The sequence below is a fragment of the Octodon degus genome, unplaced genomic scaffold, assembly GCF_000260255.1.
Source record: "Octodon degus isolate 3935 unplaced genomic scaffold, OctDeg1.0 scaffold00007, whole genome shotgun sequence".
NCBI classification, from domain to species: domain Eukaryota; kingdom Metazoa; phylum Chordata; class Mammalia; order Rodentia; family Octodontidae; genus Octodon; species Octodon degus.
In genome coordinates this window covers 5201310-5208380 of record NW_004524583.1, presented here as the reverse complement: position 1 = coordinate 5208380, position 7071 = coordinate 5201310, and the positions used below count along the sequence as shown (strand labels likewise).

The following is a 7071-nucleotide window of genomic DNA, read 5'->3' as shown; positions in this document are numbered from 1 at the left end:
TTTTTTTGAAGTACCGGGGATTGAACTTGAGATCTTGACTTGCCAGACAGGCACTTATACCACTGAGCTATCTCCCCAGCCCTTTTCTCCTGCTCTTGCCTTTCATTTTTTGACTATCTTTCAGAGAACCAAAATTTACTATCCACTCTTTCTTTTCTGTGTTATTATTTTAGTTCTGCAAGTAAAAAAAATCATTGTTAAACCCAACATCATCTAGATTTTTTTTCTTACATTATCTCAGCAGTTTTACAGTTTTCCATTTAACATTTAGGTTTGGGATCATTTTGAGTTTATTTTTGTGGAAGATGTAGGGCATGTGTCTCGTTTCATTTTTTTGTGCATACGTCATTGTTTCACCACCATTTATTGAAAATGCTATCTTTGCTCTAATGTGCTGGTCTTGCTCTTTTATCAAAGATCAGTGGACTTTGTTTGGGCCTGCCTATGAGCTTCAGTCATATGCCATTGTTCTATATATCTATTTTTTTAAAACCAGTCTTAATATATATATCTATTCTTTATTCTTTTTATTTTTATTTTTTCTGTATTGAGTACAGGGTCTACAGAGTCAGGGTCTCACTGCATAGATCACACTCATAGTGCTTCTCCTGTTTTCAGCCTCCAAGTGCTGGGGGGATTACAGGTGCATGTCACCATGCCCAGTCTCAGTCACTGTCTCAGCACATTCCAGGGGCAGGGCCTGCAGGGCACACTGGGGATTGAACCTGGCTGCTGCTATTTTTTCTATTCATGTTTGTTTTTGCTTTGTCCTTTTGCTTCTATATATAAACTTTAAATTTGTTGATATCCACAAAATGCTAAGATTTTGATCAGAATTGTATTGTCTGTGTAGTTTGAGTTGGAAAGAGCTAACATCTTAACAATGTTAAGTCTTCCTATCTGTGAATATTAACTACTTTCCTATTTAGTTCTTCTTTGATTTCTTTTATTAGAATTCTGCAGTTCTCTTCATATAGATCGTATATGTATTTTGTTAGACATACACCTAAGTATTTTATATTTAGATGCTAACATAGATGGAACTTCATTTTCAGTTACAAATTCTACTTATTCTTTGTGATATATAGGAAGGTGATGGAGTCTGATGCATTAATCTTGAATACTATAGCCCTCTTGTAATCACTTATTAATCCCTGGGAGTTTTCACTTGTTTATTTTTGTCCATTCTTTGAGATTTTTCTACATAGAAAGTCATATTAAAACTAAGAGTTTTGTTCTTAGTTAACAAGCTGTATGTATTTTATTTCCTTTTTTGTTTGTTTTGTCCATTTCATTAACTAGGACCAATAATTCTTTTTATATTTTATTTTTTTAATAATTCTTTTTAATATATTATTCTCTTAAACAATATAGAAAAATATGGTGTTACAAACTAGTGTAACAATAATTGCTCTTGTTATTTAAATTGACAAATAAAAATTGCATATATTTATGTAAACTATGGAATGTCTAAATCAAACTAATTAACCGTATGAGTTTATTTTTCTTGTAGTGACAGTACCTAAAATCTGTTCTTTCAAGAATAAAATTCAGGGGCTGGGGAGATAGCTCAGTAGAATAAGCAAGCACTTGCCTGGCAAGTGCAAGGGCCTAAGTTCAATCCCTAGTTCTACCAAAAAAAAAAAAAAAAAAGAATAAAATACATTATTATTTAATGTCTTACTATATTATATAAGAGAACTTTCTTTCTTTCTTTCTTCTTTCTTTTTTTTTTTTTTGCTCTGAATACCTTCAGGGCAGGTTTGGCTGGCTTGAGTTGTGGGGATCGAACCCCAGCAACCTGAGCCTGACTACTTTGTTGAAGCAGCCACTTAAAGAGCTGAGCTAAGGGGCAGGCCCCCTCTTTCTTTCTTTCTTTCTTTCTTTCTTTCTTTCTTTCTTTCTTTCTTTCTTTCTTTCTTTTTTTGGTACTGGGAATCGAATTCATGACCTTGCGCTTGCCAGACAGGCACTTGTGCCACTGAGCTATCTCCCTGGCCCAGGACTTTTGAACTTATTCCTTTTCTCCAACTGAAAATTTATGTTCTGTGAATAGCTCTGCAATCATCTGACTCCCAAGTCCCTGATAATCATCATTCTACCTTATCCCTCTGAGTTCAACTTTAATTTTAGAGTCCACATACAAATGAGATCATGTGATATTTATCTGTCTGTGCCTGGCTCATTACATCTAACATGACAACCTCAAGACTGGCTTCTGTTCTTGCCTATGTATTTATCTTTACTGAAATCACTGTTGCATTATATGTCTTTGAGTCAGTGTCTACTGTCCTTTTATTCTAACCTACAGAACTCTCTTTAGCTTTTTTGCAGGGAGTATGTATTGTTAACAAAAACTAGATAAAGAAAAGCTGAAAAAGTCATGTTTATCTGAGGTTCTTTTAATTTTGTCATTACTTTGGAAGACAGTTTTTTTTAACAGGATTCTTGGTGGACAGGGTTTTTGTTGTTGTTTTGCCTTCTTTTATTACTTTTAAGATATCAGCCTGCTCTCTTCTGGTCTCAAAAGTTAAGAAAGCTGTTGATATATAATTGATTTTTTTTTTTCTGCAGAACCAGGAATTGAACTCAGACCCTTGCGCTTGCCAGGGAAGCACTTATTCTACTGAGCCATCTTTTTTTTTTTTTTTTAAGCAAACCTTATGAAAGAGTTACTTAGACCACTGTCTACATTTTTTTTTTTTTTTTTTTTTTACACTTTTTGCAACTTTTTATTCTGGAACTACTGAGCCATCTTCCTGACCCATGATATATAACTGAGTATCACTAATATATGATGAGTTGCTTCTCTCTTGATGTCTTAAGGATTTTGGCTTTGGCTTTCAATAGTTTGATTTTTATATGCCTAGATGTGACTGTCTTTGAGTTTGCTGGACATTTTTGGTCATATTGTTCATTAAATTTGGGGCGTTTTCAGCTATTATGTCTTCAAATATTCTATCTGCCCTTTTTTATATATATATTTTTTTTCTGCTTCTAGAACTCCTGCAATGCATGTATTGGTTTGCTTGATGATATCACGTAAGCCCATAAACTTTACTCACTTTACTTTAATCCTTTTACTTCCTATTCCTCATCCTTGGCAATTTGCATTGTCTTGTTTTTAAGTTTACAAATCCTTTTGCCTACTCAAATCTACCTTTGAACACTGCTGGTAAATTTACTGTTTTAAGTTCTAGAATTTCCTTGTTAGATTTTCTATTTACTGGTATTTCCATTTTGGTCATACATTATTCTCTTGACTTTTTCTACATTTTTCTCTGATTCTTTGAGTACTTGTAAGACAATTGTTTTAACATGTTTATCTAACAGATTTACCATTTGGGCCTTTTAGGGACTAGATTTGTTGATCATTACTCTTTGACTGGGTTATACTTTCCTATTTCTTTGTATGCCCTCTAGAATTTGTTGTTGTTGTTGTTGTTGTTGTTGTTGTTGAATATTGGACATTTGAATCTAATAGTGAGGTACTCTGTAAGTCAGATTCTTTCCTTGCTATTTTGTTCTTGTTCTTGTTTATGCTTTTGTGGGATGCCTGTGTATCAAAGACCCATGTGAGGTATAAATGTAAGATTTTCTCAGGTGTTTTTTCCATGCATATTGACTTCCTAACTTCTTTCCCAGATACAAGTGCTTTTTAATGCTCTAATCTTTAATATGTCTCCCAAAAGAGAAAAAAAGATAAAGATGAAGATATAAGAGGAAGGTACCAGCTCTTTAATCTCCCAGTGGGATGGACAAGGGCTTTCAACAATGACTCTTCACCTCACTACACATTTGCATTCAGAAAAAGCAATCAGTGATGGAAGGGCGGATCCCTGATATTTGGAGCACACTGTCTTTTTTTGTCTGCCTAGGTTCCTAAAAAACTGCATGAAAGCTGCTCCTGGAGTAGTGCCTGGTTGCCTGTCAAAAGGAATGGCAGTGGGATATAGGTAACAGTTACTGTGCTAAGAGCTGAAAATGACCAAAATTAACTGCAATTTACCATCTAAGCCTTCCCTTGGAAGCTGCAAGCCTTCCGTCCACAGCAAAGATCCATAGCAAAATAGTTGCATAAGACAGATTCTGTCAGTGCTTCCTATTCGTTCATCTTTCTTGAATTCTCTCCTCAAACACTTTTATGAAGGTGCGATTTTTCAGAGAAAATTTGAAGTTGGTGAGAATAGTCCAGCAGAAAAGAAAGATGTAGTAGTACAAGATAAAGGGACTTTTGGGGCTGGGGAGATAGCTCAGAGGCATAAGTGCCTGCCTAACAAGTACAAGGTCCTGAGTTTGATTCTCCATTAACACACACACACACACACACACACACACACACACACACACACAAAAGGCCCGAGAGATAGCTCAGCAGACTAAGCACCTGTTTAGGCAAGTGCAGGGACCAGAGTTCAGTCCCCAGCACCACATCCCCTGTCCCCAGGCATGCTGAGCCAGCCACTGAGACCAGGTATAGTAGTGCATGCTTGTAATACCAGCATTAGGGAGGCTGAAACAGGAGGTTCACTATGAGTCTGAGCTGTGTAGTTAGGCCCTGTACCAATTACATTTAAAAAAGTACAAGATAATTTGCTTATTTTGTATTTGTCTTTGAGAAAGATTTAGTTAGCTTGAGTACAAGAGGAAGAGCTTACCTTTGCAAGGAAGAGGGGGCTTCTGTGTACTGTAGAAAAGAACACTGTAGATATCTGTGAAGTCTGTTCGTTGACAGGTTTGGTTTAGTTCTCATATTTATTGTTTTCTCTTTTTTTGTTTGTTTTATCTAGTTGATCTATTTGTAACACTAGGGTATTAAGGTCCCCCATTATAATTGTGTTAATGCTTATTTGATTTTTTATGTCTGTCGACATTTGTTTTATATAGTTGGGTGCACCAGTGTTTGGTGAAAATATATTCATGATTATTATCTATTTGTGTAACAACTCATAGATAAAATCTATTGTCAGGTCACCTTTATGATGAAGAAATGCTATGTAATTTGAACAATTTATATTTGTATAAATGAATTCAATAACTGGGTAAAAGTAAAATAAAAAGGGCCGTTTTGTTTTGTTTTGTTTTGTTTTGTTTTTAAAAAAAGAGACGAGTAAGAAAAGAGTTAAAATTATTGTTGAGAATATATTCCTGGGTTGGCAAATTTGGGGGAGGGAGGAAAATGAAGTTCCTGTGATTACTTTCATTTTTTAATATGCAGTATAAAAGATAGCATCTAAGAGCTCTGGGTAAGGAGTAGTACAGAATTGTTGGGACCTTGACAAAAGCAGAGAAGGCACAAACTAGATTTTTTTTTTTTGAGGGAAAATTATCAAAGTTTTAAAAGAAGCATGTAAAGTTATGTCAATTGATCACTCATTTGAGTTTTAGAGTGAGAATCATCATATCTGTATATATTTTCCTGGTCTCAATCAGCTAAATAAGTGAAAAGACAAAATAGGTTGGTGTTTGAGCTTAACTAACACTAATCCCATCACTAGCTGTCCTCAAATATCTACTTTTTCTTTGCCTTTTAATAATAGAATACCCCCACATTTTAGCTAGTTGTCTTAGTCTCTTTGTGCTTCTATAACAGAATATATGATGGGGCCGGGGAGATGGCTCAGTAGAATAAGCACTTGCCTGGCAAACATCAGTGCCTGAGTTCAATCCCCGGTTCCGCAAAAAAAACCCCAAAAAACAAACAAACAAAAAAAAAAACCAAAATATATGAGACTGGGTAATTTATAAAGAACAGAAATTTGTTTCTAATAGTTCTGAGGCTGAATTCAAAAACAAGGCACCAGTAGGTTCAACATAGGGTGAGAACCTGGTCTTTGTCTCTAAGATGGCCCCATGTTACCATGTTCTTCAGAAGGGAGGAAGGCACTGGAGGGACAGATGAAACAAAAAAGGTGAACTCTTTCCATTAAGCCTTTTTATAAGGGCACCAATCTATTCCTAAAGCTGAGTCTTCATAAATTACTCATCTCCCAAAAGGCCTCACTTTGTACTACTGTTGCATTGGGGATTAAATTTCCAGGGAATGCACTTGCACCACAGCACTAGTCTTGTCTAGGAAGAGGCTTTTTATTTTGGATCTTGGTTATTTATTTATTAGCTTTTCTGAACATTTATTACAAGATCCCAACAGTGTTTTACTTTTTCTTCTCAACACCCTGCTCTGGGGCAAAGAGCTGGGCATTGGCGTGGGCCGTGCGCAGACGGGTGAATCCTTGAAGTTCTTTTCCTCCTCTGTGATGACTCTGGCCTTCTCCCTCTTGTAGACGTTCCTGATGGGCATCTGAGGTCCTGTCAGCTGGGTGGCCAATTTGAGTTCTTCAGCAGAGCTGTCTCCCTTTTGGGGGGCTGATGGCTTCCTGGGGAAGAGGATGAGCTTGGAGTGGTACTCTTTCAGCCTCTGCACGTTGGCCTGCAGGGGCTCGGTGGATTTGTTCCACCGCCTTGGGTCCACTGAGATGCCAATGACCCGGGCCACCTTCTTGTGCACACAGGCCACCCGCAGCTCCTCCAGACTGAAGCCCCTGCTGGCTCAAACTGTTGTGTGGTACTGCACCTTGGGACAGCGCATGATGGGCCGATGGGTCCGGACGCGAGGCAGCGGGGGTGGGGACTTGGTGCGCTTTTGCCTGCCAGGCCTTGCGCCTGCGGATCTTCTGAGCTGGCTGATTGAACCACATAGCCACACGCCGCTACCAGTCCTTGTGGAAGTGGAGCTTCAGAATCATGTCATTCCGGCTGGGCACCATGACTGCCTCTTAGGCTTTAGATTGGCGGAAATGAAAGGTGTAAGAGAGTATTTTGCTACATAGTTCAGGCTGGCCTTGGACTCACTACATAGCCCAGGCTGGCCTTGAACTTGGGGCAGTCCTCCTGCTTCACCCTTCCCAGTGCTGGGATTATAGGTATGTGCCACCGCACCTGTCCAGAAGAGACTCTTTTTGAAATTCCCTTGCACCTTGATTCCGTGGGATGTCAGATGAGATGTGGTCATCTTCCTGAGGAGAAACTACTTGCCCTTATCTTGGTGAGTGACTGTGGTAATGAACTACT

At 37.9% G+C, this 7071-nt stretch overlaps 1 pseudogene; it reads right to left on the bottom strand.

Moving 5' to 3' along the window:
* Positions 1-6767, bottom strand: part of LOC105743520 — a 7683-nt pseudogene extending 916 nt beyond the window's left edge.
* Between the last annotated feature and the right edge of the window lie 304 nt (positions 6768-7071).